The sequence below is a fragment of the Diabrotica undecimpunctata genome, chromosome 4 (genome assembly GCF_040954645.1).
Source record: "Diabrotica undecimpunctata isolate CICGRU chromosome 4, icDiaUnde3, whole genome shotgun sequence".
In the NCBI taxonomy this organism is placed as follows: domain Eukaryota; kingdom Metazoa; phylum Arthropoda; class Insecta; order Coleoptera; family Chrysomelidae; genus Diabrotica; species Diabrotica undecimpunctata.
This window is the reverse complement of record NC_092806.1, coordinates 67,983,920-68,001,475: the sequence shown is the minus strand read 5'-3', so window position 1 is coordinate 68,001,475 and position 17,556 is coordinate 67,983,920.

Here is a 17,556-nt window from a genome sequence, read left to right as displayed (position 1 = left end):
TAGTCTTCCATATTTTGTCCACATACATTAATTTTTAATCAACTCTCGCCATTTCCATGCATTCATAAACTTATAACTTAGACACCTTATATTTTCCGGTTACCAAATGTAATGTTTTAACATGTAGGGCCTTTTTACTTAAATTATAAGTTAAATATACTAGCAGTATTTTACACCAATTATTCTGATCACCTTCTATTTCAAATACAAAATTACATACATCAATTAACATTTCACTCTGTAATAATACATTATATATTCACAATATTACAGTAACGTCCACACCATTTTCAACACAATTGCTTTAACTACGACCATCATTCCTTTCCATTTTCCTTTGCAGTATACTTTATTTTATGTAGTCAAGGCTTTCTCTAAGTATATTTTGAATAGGGTTGGAGATGTGGAACTACCTTGCAGGAGCCCTTTTATTGTGGTGAAGTCTTCTATGATTCTTGTTCCCATTTTAATGGACACTTTATTTTCTTTATACAGAGCTTTTGTAGCTTCTACGAGTTCCGTCTGTATTTCTAATTTGTACATTGCCTCCCATAGTTCTGACCTTGGTATAGAGTCATACGCCTTTTTAGGTACACAAATGCCAAATGTATATCTCTATTTTTTGCTTTTTTCTTGTCCAACAGTTGTTCCAGTGTGTATATTATGTGGTCTATGCATGATCTTCCTGCCGTGAAGCCTGCCTGTGAGACGTCAAGACGATATAAACATGATAAAAAAAAGAAACCATTTTCTAAATTTTTGTTAATATTGAAATCATATTCTGTTCAATATATCAATACATTGATTGTAATTATTAATATTCTAGTTCTCAAAACAACAACTTATTTTATTAACGGTTATTTTTAAATTCAATACAACATTTTAGTTGCTTGGGTAGCAATTGTCTTAAGGAAAACGTGCCAGTAGTATAAAAATGTAACAAGTAACGTTAGCCAGATTTAGTACTAAGTCCGACTCTGTTTATTGCAAAGTATTAATTCGACACACTTTTCTAATGGAACATAAACTGTATAAGGTCATCGACTGATTTCCATACTTTTAAGCACCATGGCTTGTTACCACATACTTTATGTGCAAATAAAAACAACTTGACACTTAATTAGTTTAATAATGTGGGTACTTGATATTTTCCTAAATTTGTACAAGTTTGTGTATTTTTTATAGGATTTTTTTGATCTGAGATAAAATTGCACAATATTTTTTTAATTTAAAAACAAGTTGGATAAGGAAATTAAAAACTGCTGGATTTTATTAATTTGGTTTTAATAAATAGGTAAAATTCCTAATTATAACATACTTTCCATTAAAAAGGAAATTTCATTTTAGAACCGGTGACGGGTGATCATTTTTGGAATCTTTTTTTCTTTATATCAGTTTGGAACAACTACTACATTCATCCGAGCACGGATATATCTAAAAAGGATTTTTTCTTTCTTTCAATTCTAATCTCCCATTACATTTATTATGAGATGCTTTTATACATAATGCTGTTTGCGAATTTAATTGTTCGTGATAATTAGATAAGTAGAGTCCAATTTTCTAAACATAATGCTTATGGTAAAAATATAAAAGCAGGAAAATTTTCTTTTAATATGAATGAAATATGCAAAAATTATGAGTCATTTGACACCACTTTTTGCCTTTTTTAAATTTGTGTACCTTTTTTAAATGTTTAATATGCTTGTTTAGTATGCCTTTTTTAAATATATATTATATATATATATATATATATATATATATATATATATATATATATATATATATATATATATATATATATATGTATATATATATATATATATATATATATATATATATATATATATATATATATATATATGTTATTGCGATATTTAAAGTCTTGGTGCGCCAAGCAATAATTAGCTAATTAATTTTTTGATTAATTAATTAAAATTATTTAAATGATATGATTATGACTCTATCACAATTTTTAATTCTTTTATCTCAGGGTTAAATTCGTGCTTCAATATCTATGCTATTACATGTGAAAGGTAAGGTCCAAAGAATACCGGAATAATAAAAAACACATATGATCTAACACTATATATTGAAATAAAAATAATGAAATAATTCACACTCAAAAGTTTTCAATAAACAAATCTCATATAATGATTCTCAAAATTTTGTTCTACGTACGTGAACAATCAAAATTAATGGTACAAACAATATTAATTGTAATCTCAAAATCCCAAACTATTCTAACTCTCCTAATCAAAATATTTATATCCTTTCTAAATTAAGTGAAAAAATTGTGTTATCAATAAAAGAAAAAACTGCAGAAAACAAAAATATCTCTCTCTGATGATGAGTGGTCCAAATCCTTGTTCCTTGTAGACTATATTATCTCCTCTCAACCGCTCCCTATGTAATCAGCAATCTTACAACAGATTGTTGCAAGTATATCGTCCTTAATGATCTCCTTCAAAAGCACAAATCATTCAAATTATGATAGCCTTTTCTCCTCTCGATAAACTGAATCTCTCGTTGGCCCGAGTGAAAAAATGACTCTTGGAATATCTTCTCTTTACGATAAACTGAATCTCTCGTTGGCCTGAACAGTGACTCTTGGAATATAAGTAGAAAAATATGACTTACAATATTTTGCTGCTTCAGCTTCTGTCAGATACACTAACTCCACAAAAACTCACTAACATTCAACCCTACTGCTTGCTACATCTCGGGAACCGCCAGAGAACAATCACTGTTCGTCTTACAGACTTGGAAACCAACTGATTATCTTTTCTCTCTCCTCAATCTAGCTAAACTTTCATTCCTACATACCTATCCCACCTTTTTCAATCTCCGCCAATCAAAACTCGTCACAATTCCCCCATTTTTTCATTTCGATAATAAACAAATTTTTACCTATAATTATAAAATTTCCTAAAACTTATTTACAAATATTATTTTTCTATAATTCTTAAAAACTAACAAAAACCTCTTTCTAAAATCTCTTCTATTGTCTTTAATCACCGCATTAATGTATTTGGAAAACCCGGTTCAATTGTCTTTGGATTTCACTTAAACTTATGCGGGTCACTCAAGTATAACAAAGAAATAATTTTATGCAAAGCTTACATTTTGTTTAGTACAGGTAATCCAAGAATTTAATAACTTTCCTTCTTCAAAATGTTTGTTGGTTATTATCTGAATTATTTTAATGTTTTTGAACTTTGAAATATTTTTAAACAAACCAATATTTTTCTCGATTTTACATATCATAACAAATCCCCGCCATTTGATCTGCCGAAAACTCTTTGTTAAATTTTAAAAATGACAAAAGTTTTCTAGGATCAAATTATTTCACTATGTTATTAAAATCTACTTATGATACTGATAAATGTCGTGAATGTTAAAATACCCCGTATATTGCCTGTCTTTATACGGGATTGGATATATTTTCGTTTTAAATTTTTCCAAGTATTTTCCCTTAAAAGAAAGTTCATAATTTTTAGCCACTCGGTTTACTTCATTAACAAAATCTCCATGGTTTCCTAAAATCTTCTCTATTTTCTTTCCCATGTTTTCTCCACAATTTATTTTTCTTTCATCCTCCTTTTGTTCACATGTGTTCACTGTCCATAATACTTCTTCACAAAATTCTGGATTCTCGTCCATCAGTGCCATTTTTTCTTCTGTTTTCTTTTTATCCTCTAATTCCCTTTGGTATTCCGAGCACCATGTTTCTATTCCTTTCATTTCTCTGATGATACCTTTTTTTTCTTCCTGCTTCCATTCTGTTTTATCGTCGGTTGCCAACAATTCTTCTGTACCTTCTATTTCCTGTTTTTCTCTGGTCTCCATCTTATTTTCCTGCTTTCTTTTCGAACTCTTCTTCTTTTTCTTCCTTCTCTTTTTCTCTTCTGTTAGATCTTGTTCTTTACTTTCGGTTTATCCTCTACAGTCATATCGATTTCTTTGCGTTTTTCCTGTGCATTGATCCTTCCAAAATTTGTTTTCCTATCTGTTTGCTTTTCTTCTCCTGTGCTGTCTGGTTCTGCTCTGATTTCCAGTTTATTTTCCGAAAAATTTATGGTGATATCTTTTTTTCTCAATTCATCAATTCCCGCTATCATATCATGATTTAAATCTTCAATCACCACACATTTCATAATATGGAATTTGTTTCCCACTCTTATCTGTACTCCCAAACCTTCGTTTACTGTCGTCAAATTTTTATTGTTTGCACCCACTAAATCAACCCTAGGAATCTTATACACAAATCTGTCCAAATTTAATTCTTTTACTAGTTTTTTATTGATTAGCGATATCTCCGAGCCAGAATCAATCACAATTTTAATTGCTTTATGTTTTATAAATGCATCTAAAAATATTAGATTAGAATTAGAAATTTGTCTTTCGTTTCCTATCGCTACATGATTCATCTCCCTTCTATTTTGTTGTTGTAAGCTCTGGTTATTTCTATCGTCCCTTTGTTCGTTAGTATTCCTATTCGGAGGATTTTGTGCATCTCTATTCCTGTTGTGATTTTCATTTGTTCTATTTTGTGTATCATTCCGGTTATCGTAATTTTGTTGTCTATTGTAATTATTGTAATTTCTCGGCCTATATTCGTTTGTTGATCTGGGATGTCGGTTTCTCTGGTCATAATTTGATGAATACCTTCTTTCCGGTCCATTATATTGGTCATGTTGTCTTCTATTTCTCATTTCTTTTCTTTTCGCTTCTTTTAATTGAAGGAATTGGCACAAACTATCAATATCTTGATAGTTTCTCAAAATCACGTGATCTTCCAACGTTTCCTCAAAATGTCTGCTGATCATTTCTACCAGCTGTTCGGTAGAATATTTGTATTCTAGATATTTTGAATTGTTATATATCTGCAAAGCATATCTTTCTTCAGATATTCCCATTTTTTCGTGATATTTTCCATTCTGTAGCTCTTGGTTGATTTCTCTCTGTTTATTTTTCCCCCAGAAATAATTGAGAAATTTATTTTCAAAATCTGTCCAATTTTCCAACTCATCTTCCTTGCTTTCATACCATAACGCTGCTCCTTCTTTCAAATGGTTTCTAATTGTTTCTTTGCAATCGTCAAAATATCTAATATGTTGTAATTTGGTTTTCAAATTTTTTACAAACGGTACTGGGTGTGTTTTCCGAATATCCCCGCCAAATTGTATTTTCGCCTCGCTTGTTCCATGGATGATAACTTCTCTCCTGTCTCCCGTCTCTCGTTGTTTTCTGATATCCTCAATTTGTTTTTCTATTTCTTTCTTGTCTTCTTTCATTACATTTTCAAGTTTGCTTTCTAATTCCTCCAAATTATCTCTAATTCTCATTTCTTGTTCTTTCATATCATTTTTAATTTCATTAATCTCTTCTATTTGTTGTATCAGTTCTTTCTTTATCCCCTCAACACATCCTCTAATTTCCTGTTCATAGTTTTCCAGACGCTGCTCTATATTGCTCATTGTTTGTTTTGTTTCCCGTTGGTTTTCTTCCATTTTTAGTGATGTTTCTTGTTGATTTCTATCCATTTTTAGTGATGTTTCTTGTTGGTTTCTATCAATTTTCTTTGCTGTTTCATTCATTGTTTGTTTTGTTTCCCTTTGATTCTCTTGTATTTGTTGTGTCTGTAATTGCATTAGTTGTAATATTTTCTCTATTCCTGATAATTCTTTTTTCTCCTCAACTATTGTAACATTTCCTTCATTATCCGATCCTTCTTCAACAATTGTTTCCTCTTCTCTGTTATCCTCCTTCCTTTCTTGCATTTTGCTTTGACTCCTTGTGGTCGACATGTTGTTTCTTTTCGTTACTGTTTTTGTCCCCGCCAAATGTGAAATTTTACAACACTCTATATGTTTCAGAACACGACAATATTTCTCCCCAAATGTATTAAATTTTCACGACAAATATCAAATATGCAATCAGTAAAATTCAAATAATTCAAAATAAATATCAAATGTACGATTGGTAAAGAAAATAAAATCAAATAATTCAATAGCAGTAAATATCCACTAACTACGATCAATCAATAAATCAAATTTATATTCCCTGGAAAAATTGTCAAAATACTTTCAAATTCAAATTCCCTCAATGTTATATGTTTTTATCTCTGGATCACCTGTACTTATTCCAGATCTCTTTCCCTTCCTTCAAATGTAAAGCTGCGATATTTTCAAGCCCCACGTTTTGGAAGCCAGTTATTGCGATATTTAAAGTCTTGGTGCGCCAAGCAATAATTAGCTAATTAATTTTTTGATTAATTAATTAAAATTATTTAAATGATATGATTATGACTCTATCACAATTTTTAATTCTTTTATCTCAGGGTTAAATTCGTGCTTCAATATCTATGCTATTACATGTGAAAGGTAAGGTCCAAAGAATACCGGAATAATAAAAAACACATATGATCTAACACTATATATTGAAATAAAAATAATGAAATAATTCACACTCAAAAGTTTTCAATAAACAAATCTCATATAATGATTCTCAAAATTTTGTTCTACGTACGTGAACAATCAAAATTAATGGTACAAACAATATTAATTGTAATCTCAAAATCCCAAACTATTCTAACTCTCCTAATCAAAATATTTATATCCTTTCTAAATTAAGTGAAAAAATTGTGTTATCAATAAAAGAAAAAACTGCAGAAAACAAAAATATCTCTCTCTGATGATGAGTGGTCCAAATCCTTGTTCCTTGTAGACTATATTATCTCCTCTCAACCGCTCCCTATGTAATCAGCAATCTTACAACAGATTGTTGCAAGTATATCGTCCTTAATGATCTCCTTCAAAAGCACAAATCATTCAAATTATGATAGCCTTTTCTCCTCTCGATAAACTGAATCTCTCGTTGGCCCGAGTGAAAAAATGACTCTTGGAATATCTTCTCTTTACGATAAACTGAATCTCTCGTTGGCCTGAACAGTGACTCTTGGAATATAAGTAGAAAAATATGACTTACAATATTTTGCTGCTTCAGCTTCTGTCAAATACACTAACTCCACAAAAACTCACTAACATTCAACCCTACTGCTTGCTACATCTCGGGAACCGCCAGAGAACAATCACTGTTCGTCTTACAGACTTGGAAACCAACTGATTATCTTTTCTCTCTCCTCAATCTAGCTAAACTTTCATTCCTACATACCTATCCCACCTTTTTCAATCTCCGCCAATCAAAACTCGTCACAATTCCCCCATTTTTTCATTTCGATAATAAACAAATTTTTACCTATAATTATAAAATTTCCTAAAACTTATTTACAAATATTATTTTTCTATAATTCTTAAAAACTAACAAAAACCTCTTTCTAAAATCTCTTCTATTGTCTTTAATCACCGCATTAATGTATTTGGAAAACCCGGTTCAATTGTCTTTGGATTTCACTTAAACTTATGCGGGTCACTCAAGTATAACAAAGAAATAATTTTATGCAAAGCTTACATTTTGTTTAGTACAGGTAATCCAAGAATTTAATAACTTTCCTTCTTCAAAATGTTTGTTGGTTATTATCTGAATTATTTTAATGTTTTTGAACTTTGAAATATTTTTAAACAAACCAATATTTTTCTCGATTTTACATATCATAACAATATATATATATATATATATATATATATATATATATATATATATATATATATATATATATATAATGTTTAGATTGTTTATTCATTTATTGTTGCTTTTCATAAACGCATTGTAAATGCATATTTGTGTTAAATGTTTGTGAATTAAATTAAAATGCCATAGCCAAAACCAACCATAATTGAATGGATAAAGGAATATAAAGACTAAAGAGTTAACATTCGAACTTGGTAAATTATTTTATAGAGCATGTGTAAAGACGCTAACTGAGTACTTTGAGTACTGAGTAACTTTGAGTACTTTAAAGTACTCAAAGGTACTTTAAAGGAGCTTATTACATTGATATTATTATTGATTACAGATACAATGCGACAAAAAACACAATATAGTACAATATGTAAAAACAAATTTATATCAAGAATCCCTCAAAAGGTTTACAAATAAATGTAAGCAACAAAAAATTTCAAAATTCTTACAATCAACGTTGGGATATCCCACTAAATGAATTTCAAAATGAAAGTTCTAAATCATTTTTCTTTTTGAAAAGTACTGTCAAAGACATGTGCCGGATGAAAGTATTCTGCGAAAAAATTATTAAAACACTAGTGGAGAACAATTTTACATCTGATTTACTGTGGACCAGATTACAGATATTTGTGGAAGTATGTCACTAATTAGTGGTGCAGCACAAAGAAATCTTGACAAAGGATTATTTATTATGCTCAAAAAAACTGGAAGCAACAAATAATACAGTTTCATGATTCGTAAATGAAACTTTAACAATTTTTTATCTTTCCGAGGTTATGCCCACCAAATAAAATAGTATTGTTTTCCGACGCTGCACCACACATGATGTATACAACTTAATCGCGTTACTGAGACTATACAGCTGCAATTCCCATTTGTTAATGAGTTGATTAAAAAATGAGTTGTTAAATTTTTTTATTAAAGCTCCATTAAGGGTTTAACTTTTTAGAGAAGGATTGTCTAGTGTAAGTTAGTCACACCATGAAAATATGAGAGAATGTAATTGATAGACGGATATGTAAAGAAACCGAAATATCCGATAATTAGTTTGGCTTTATGTAAGGCAGATCAACAACAGACGCAATTTTCATTGTAAGTCAGTTGATGGAAAAATACAGGAATAAAGAAACAAACGCTCATATAGTATTTATTGATCTTAAGAAAGCATATGACAGAGTTCCTCGAGACATTCTGTCGTGGGCACATTTCACAAGAGGCAACGGTCCGAAATGAGCTCTTTACTATCAAACGTGATTGCCGGAATAGGTAAAGGTCCGGAAGGGACTTAGAGTTATTCCGCAATCCGTGACCAGTCAAAGAGTCGACACTCTGTGCATAGAGCACTAATAAACCTTTCATATAAGATATATTATATAATTAAATGTAAGAAGCAATAAATGATGATAAGTGATAGGTGATAAAGTACCTTGTTGACAACAGACCCCCGTTAAACCTTTCATCGGTATAAATCGAAAACATATTACTACTCAATTATCCAGAGGATGGAACATGGAACAGAAAAACCTTCGTTCATCCTCACGAGCGACGGCTGGAAAACATCCCCGAACTCCAGGCAATATGGAGGATGATCCAACCGTACGACACTCTGCAAGTAGCCCACACACATTCGAAAGCCGACCGTCCAAAGCCAGAGCCAAGACGGCGGCGCGCTGAGCCACTACGAAATTACAGTGCAATAGTGCAATACACTGGTTTCGATGGAGGCTGATAAGCGCGCGGCCTCTCACAATACACGGGATGACATATGGCAAACCCCGCCGCTCCCGACCATGCCACTTAACCATCCAATCATAACGGTACCAAAGCAAATAAACTCCATTCCTTAAAGAGGCACGCAGCCTAAAACAGGAGGTCTCAGGGGGAGGGGGAGTTCAGTTCTGTGCACTTTTTTAATAGCGTTTTAATAACTTGTAGGTGATCATTTGTTCAGTATCTGGTACGAAACCCAGCCTGTTCGTAAGGTTGGATCCAGTTTGTTCACAAGCCGTTTTGTTATTTTTCTTCATGAATAGTTTGTATGCATGGGAGAGCAAACTGATAGGTCTGTTGTTCTTTAGGTTTGAAATGCCACCTTTTTTGTGCATTATGGTTATATTTGCGTAAGGCTATTGGGAGGGGGTTACACCTCTTGTCAAACAAACATTGTTTCGTTGTTTCTATGACTATCCCATCTTCTCCAGGTGATTTATTGATTTTCATCTCCGAGAGAGCTCTTTTTATTTACTCTGTTGTGATATCTGGGATGTCTTCTGAGCCTACATTTTGGACTTTTGGTATTTGACTTTGATTGAGATCTGGAAGTTCTTCTCGTTTATACAATTCTGAGTAAAAATTTTGAGTATTTTTTAAAATATTTTCCAAATTTGTTTTAGTTTTTCCCTTTTTATTTACAAGTTTGCAAATATTTTTCGACCCTTCAGTCATTTTCGGCGCGGCACCTTCAAACTTTTATTTTTATAAATGCTTTGAGTTACGTGGTTAGTGTTATAATTTCTGACATCTTTTCTAATTGATTTTGAGATATCTTTGTTTAACTGTCTAAGTGTTACAAAATTATCTGTGAATTTGTCTTTCAATTCTCTTCTTTTGTTTATAAGATCTTTAGTAGCTTGGTTGAGTTTATTCTCCTCCTTGTTTTCTCATTTTTCCTTATATTTTCTATGAGCGTTTTCAATCGCAGTATTTATTCGTATGATTGTCACCTCTATATCTAATTCATTGTCATTTATATGTTCTACTTCTTTAAGTTATTAGATTCTGATAAGCTACTCTATCTTCTGTCTATTTTCATTTATTAGAATGCCTTTCTGTTATCACTGTTCTCCTCTCTCTTCTAATACTGATTAATATGACCAACCGATGGTCACTCCCAACAGTGATTTTATTAGTTACTGTAACATCTTTGACAGTATTTTTTCTGTTTGTGATTATGAAATCAACTTCGTTTTTTGTTATACTATCTGGACACCGTGCCGGTGTAGTTTCCAAGAAGGAGGAGTTCTGAATTGAGTAGGGGCTCTTCAGTACTTCTTGGAAAACACACTCGGAGGGGGGTAGTTCTCAACCTCAACACGGCGCCTCCCAATGGCTGATAGGGAACAAGGGAACGTCCTACAGATATGTGGGGCAGGTGTGAATAAGGCTCTGCCAAATAAACACCCGCGGATCAACTGAGAGCATGGCATAGGGCAGCTGCTATGTCATTACAGGATCGGAGCGGTAGAGAAAATCTCTTTACCGGTCTGATACTGAATAATCACAGGCGGTAATTATGATTTAACCAATTGTGACACTGCGAAATCACCGAATGTTTGCCGGTATAAGCAAACCCCCACTTACTGACCAACGGCTTCGGGCGGATGAGTTGGTAAGTGGAAGGGCACTCTTTTGTCCTGAAATTGAGAAATCGATCTCAAAGGCGGATGAACCAAGATCAACGGCATAAGGATGCAGAAGGCAAGGAGAAACCACTGCATTAAAGATCCCTAAGGATTCTCAAGAACAACCACAAATGGACGTAAATCAAACAGTGGCCCCGAGTGCCCGGCGTCCCTTTAATGGGACAGGGGTGCGAAGAATCCCCGGGTGGAGAAACAAATTTAGTGTAAGCGATTTAAAACGCATAGCAACGTGGAATATAAGAACACTTTATGAAGCAGGAAAATTAACAACAGTCATGCTAGAAATGGAGAGATTAGACATACAAGTATTGGGCCTTTCAGAAGTCCGATGGCCAAAGTCTGGAAACTACACCAAGGATAATAATACTATTTTCTACTCAGGCAAAAGCACTGGAGAACACAGCCATGGTGTTGGTATTATTATCAACAATAACTTAAAAGAGTTTGTGACAAATTTCATTCCCTTTAACGAACGTATGATGCTACTTCAGCTGAAAGCCAAACCTCTAAACATAAATCTAATCCAAGTGTATGCTCCAACATCTGATAGCAATGATGCTGAGGTCGAAAATTTCTACGCGGACTTAGAACTGTTAACAGAAAACATAAAGAAGCAGGAGGTAAAAATAATTATGGGCGACTTTAATGCTAAAGTCGGTCGAGGAAAAACTGGAAATATAGTAGGAAATTTTGGGTTAGGTAAAAGAAACGAAAGAGGAGACAGACTAGTCCAGTACTGCCAGGAGAAAGAATTAGTCATAACAAATACATACTACGACCTACCCTTACGAAGATTATACACGTGGACTTCTCCAAAAGATAACACCAACAATATAATTAGAAACCAAATAGATTTTATAACGATTAACAAAAGGTTTCGTAATGGAGTACAAAGTGCAAAAACCTATCCAAGCGCAGATGCAGATACGGATCATAATCTATTACTAGCAAACGTCAACATTAAACTCAGGAAACCGGAGAAAAAAGTTAAAACCACCAAAATTAACATCAAAAACCTAAAAGACGACAACTGCCAACAGCAACTAAACGCAGAGATAAATAAATTAACTGAAGGAAGCGTTGAATGGGCAGATATGAAAAAAGCCATACTAAAAGCGGGAAAGGAGGTCCTAGGCCAAGAAGAGAAAACCACTAAAAAAGACTGGATGACACCGGAAATAGTTGAGCTAATAACTGAAAAAAGAAAATACAAAAATAAAGATGAAAATAAATATAAAACCATCAAGAATAAAATCAAATATGAAATCAGAAAGGCTAAGGAGGAATGGATGAACAAAGAATGCCAGGAATTGGAAGAACTCAGCAACAAACATGACACCTCAAACTTACATAAAAAAAATGAAAGAACTTACTGGCAACACCAGACAAAGAAGAACACTCATAACAAGAGATAATAATGGAGAAATACTTACTGAAGAGAGCAAAATAAAGGAAGTATGGGAACAATATATAATCCATCTGTTCCATGACGAGAGAGAAAATGAACAAGATATAGGTGAAGAAAAACAATACCTACAAATTTTACCCTCAGAAGTAAAGAATGCCATACAGAATGCAAAACAAGGAAAAGCACCGGGTCCTGATCAAATTCCAGTTGAACTGTTAAAAGCCTTAGATGACGGTAATATAAAGAGACTCACCCGAATTCTCAACCACATATATGTAGAGGGCAACAACCCGGAAGAATGGCTTAAATCGATATTTTTACCTCTACCAAAAAACAACAATCCCAAATCATGTAATGACTATAGATTGATAAGCCTAATGTGCCACCCTTTAAAGATTCTCTTGAAAATTGTTCAAAACCGAATTTATAAGAAATGTGAGGAGCAGATAGATGAAACTCAGTTTGGCTTCAGAGGTGGCATGGGTACAAGATAGGCATTATTTGCGTTGACGGTACTCTTGCAGAAATGTCGGGAATATAACAAAAGTGCATATGTATGCTTCATAGACTTTAGGAAGGCCTTTGACCGAGTGCAGCATATGAAGTTAATAGATGAGTTAAAAAACATCAATTTAGACAAAAAAGACATTGAGTTTATTAAGGCTATATACTGGAACCAGAAAGCAGTAGTAAAGGTGAACGATATAGAAACAAATAATATACCGATTGCGAGAGGGGTTAGGCAAGGATGCGTCTTGTCTCCGACGCTTTTGAACGTGTACTCACAGGTCATATTCAGAAAAGCCTTATGGGAAAGAAAAGAGGGAATAAGAATTGGTGGAGAAATCATAAACACCATGAGATTTGCAGATGACACGGTAATTATGGCTGAGAGTATAGAAGAACTACAAACTTTACTAGATGCAATAAATAGTGAATGCATTCAAATGGGACTTGACATCAACACAGATAAGACCAAATTTATGATAGTATCAAGGAGTCCAATAAATAATGAACAACTAACTCTTGGTGGACAGCAAATAGAGAGAGTGACAAAATATAAATATCTGGGAGCTTACATCGACACAGAATTAGATCCAGACCAAGAGATCCGGGTACGAATAGAAATGGCAAGGGCAGCGTTCTTAAAATTCAAGCAATTGTTCTGTGACAAAAATCTGAATACTGCGCTGAGACTGAGGTTTGTTGAATGTTACGTCTGGTCGCAACTATTGTACGGGGTAGAAACATGGACACTAAAAGCGCAAATAGTTAAGAAGATTGAAGCCTTTGAACTTTGGATATACCGGAGAATGTTGAGAATTCCATGGACTGCCAGGGTCACCAATGAGGAAGTGCTGAGAAGGATGGGTAAAACGCTATGGGACAGAGAGTACAGATATATGACGTAGATGCAAGGTGGGGAACATCAAGGACTGGATAAGAAATAGGAAAGTAGAATGGAACGATGATGAATGAATGACAACATTCCCCAATAGGAAGACGATTACTAGGAAGACCATAAAAACGATGGAAGGACGATTTGCTGGAGGCACATTGAAAAACAGACAGAGTGATAATATGAGGACTGTTACTCTAACTTCAGAGTAGCCGACAAGTGCTGGAGTACCCAAGGCAGTGTTTTATGTCTATTACTTTATCTGTGCACACTTACGATATACAAGCATTAAGCACAACCACAACTGCTACGTTTGCTAATAATACAAATAATATATTAGCAGTTGATGATGATAACATTAAAGCAAAAGTAAAACTGCAAGAGGCATTCAACGAAGTTAATGCATGGACCAAGAAATGGCGTATAAATCTGAATGAGACTAGATCGATACATGTAGATTTCACCACCAGAAAAATAAATAAAACACCCATCGTATTAAATGGCACTACTATAAGATATGCCAATACAACAAAATATCTGGGCATAAATCTAGATGGCCAAAATGGAAAGAACATATACAAAATAGAAATACAAACACATACAAAATCAAATATAGAAAACTATGTTGGCTCCTTGGAAGAAAATCGGAGCTGTCAATATATAATAAGCTCGTGATATATAAACAAGTACTGAAGTCGTTATGGACATATGGCATACAGCTCTGGGGATTTACCAGTGCGAGTCACATTAAAATGATTCAAAGTTTTCAAAACAAAGCACTAAGGGACATTGTAAATGCTCCCTGGTACATAAGAAGTAGCGACCTACACAGAAACCTAGTTGTGAAAATGGTCGCAGATGTAATTAAAATATTTGCAAAGAATCAAGGAAACAGAATTCATAACCATGCAAACGTAGAGGCTCTTCAACTCCTGGATCAGCTTGGAATAGAAAACTCAAAACAACTAAACCTTTCGAGTTAGTGTAAAACCTTTTAAGTGCATGTAGTTTGTCTAAACATCCTGAGCTATGTTTAGGAAGTTTTAAAAAAAATTAATAATACAATTGGGGAGACTTAACAAACATTAGTTTTAATATTTAGTCTAATCTTTTGTAACTAGTTGTAAATAGCCAAGGCACCGCTCAGGTGTTTAAAGAAATGTTCTGTACTTAGTATTTTAATCTGTTCTAGGCATATATTCTACTAATGGGAAATTGTGTATTTTTCATCTTTCAACAATCATTTCTTAGAAATATTGATTGATTTGAAACAGGAATTGATATTGATTTGTAACAGTAACCTATAACCATGATATAGCAAAATTTTATAACATTCATGAAGGTGTTGTAGAGGTACGGTTTATAAATATTAAGATATTTTTAAATATTCGGTGTACCGTAAACATTTGTATATTTCTTATGTACGCTTAAAATAAAACATTACCAATGCATTAACCTTCTATTGTTTTTAAGTAAGGAAGCAAAAAAACAAAACAAAAAAACAAGTGGAAGGAAGTGAACATACCTTCAATCATTTAAGAATAAGAGAGAGGAAAACATCTAACAACAGATGGGAAGGGTTATTTGGATTTTAAAATAAAATCTACTTGACAGTTTGATTATGAGAAAGCTTCCGAGGTGAGATTGCTAGATATCAAATGATATCGCGACAGTTGGTACTATATAAAGCGTATCATATTTATTGAGCATATGTTATTCCACCAAATGTTAGATTATCAGTGATGGAAGGGACGGGAATATGTAATATGTCATTACTTAAAATTTTTGAGTTTTGTGTCCAGGTTCACCAATATAATTATTAAATTCTAGTTTTTAATTTATGGGTTAGGATCAATTTTGCTGATTTTCCGTTATATATAGGTATACACAAAACAAAAATAATTTTTCAGTTTTCCACTTCTGTTCAATTATTTTGGTTAAGTTTTCCAACTGAAAGAATACATTTTTTTTATATCCTATTGTAGAGCTATTATACTTCTAATACATGACTTTTATTTAAAAATTTTCTCAGGTACAATAGGTATCGTTCTTACTATATTTATTCCTTATGCTAAGATTAAAGGTCTTGGTTATTTAATTGGTTTATTTTTATTCTTCCAAGGACATATTTGTATTATTTAATGAAAATACCCATAGATTATAGTAATTTTTTTAACTTTAACATTACTACTAAATTATAAAATTAGAAAGTGAATGATTGAAATATGCTACCAGACTCACGAAAACATTCATGAAACGAAGTGGAAATTTTTGGAATTTTTTAAAAGGATATCATTAAAAAGTAAAATCATTAAAATATGAGTTAAGATACAGGAAGATGTACACTACTTGACTAACCACACTTGAGTAACAAAAAAAAGTGAAAATAGAATTGAATGCAAAAAAATATAAAATCTGGATAGCTCAGAGCAATCAAGCAAGCAATAGTTTAACTAAGCCTGAGGACTTGCAGACACCTCTGGGGATGCCCCAGATCATCCACTTCCCCCGATAGTGCTCTGATGCACTGCAGTGGCTCTTTTATCAGCAAAGTTCTTGTCGTGTTAAAGTCTTGGGTATAACGCCTCCCACACGAAATTCTAACCCGAACAATGCAGGACAATGTAAGGCGCTCTTTTCCTGCTATTTCTAGTGACTTATCATCTATCTGTGTTACTTGTTCGGTCCTCGAGTTCCCGCTCTGGGCTACCCCCAGTTCGGTAGCTCGGCGCTCGAGGATGTGGTGTCTTGCCGGTTTTTTTTGGTGTTTTGTTAGTTTTTTTTTGTGGCTTGCGCCTTTTGTTTTTTAATAATTTTTGTATTCAAGTAATTTTGGTGGCCGAAGCTGTTTTTTGTGTTTCTTTTTTTGATTTTTTTGAGGGCTGTTTGAAACTTATAAAATCAACGTTAGTAAATACACTGCCGTGCCAAAAATGAGCGCGTTGTCTTCTTTTGATAGTGCTACGATTATCTAGACTTTATTATATGTTTACTGTTTGGGTGGTCTTCTAACTCAGCGAATTTTGTTCTGGCTTTTCCTCCCTTGTTTTAGGTCTCTGAATAGGAACTGTTCAAAGACGTATTTGGGCACGTTTGCAGCTTCTCTAAGGCAATTGTTGTGTGCTGCTTAAATCTTCTTTTTGTTGCTGAGACTTGTGTGTCTCCATTCAAAAAATGCATATGTAATTATTGGTAATATGATGCTGTTTATCAGTCTTAATTTTGTTTTTATAGCTAATTTGCTTGTTATTCCTGTGAGTCCTCTTATTGCGGCTCTGGATTGTCACGTTAACATGTGGTGTAAGTGTTAGATCTTGATCCATTGTGATCCTAGGTATTTAGGTTCATTTTGCCATTCGATGGGTCAGTTTTGCACTGTTAGCTGTTCTTCTGGGTTATCTCTTCTCTTTTTGAAGATAACTCCTTGGATCTTTTCTTCCTTTATTGCTTTTTTCCATTGGATACTCCATTCTTCTATTGTATCCAGTGCCGTCTGTAGATTTCTTACAGCCATATCCAGGTTCCTGTGTTTTTGCCGCGATTGCAGTGTCATCTGCATAAAGGCTGATTAGTGTTCCGGGTGTTCTTGCTACGTTTGCTGTATATATATTATACAGGAGTGGTGATAAGACTGACCCATTGTGGTACTCCAGCTTCCGGGATCCCGTATTCAGATAGAACTGCTC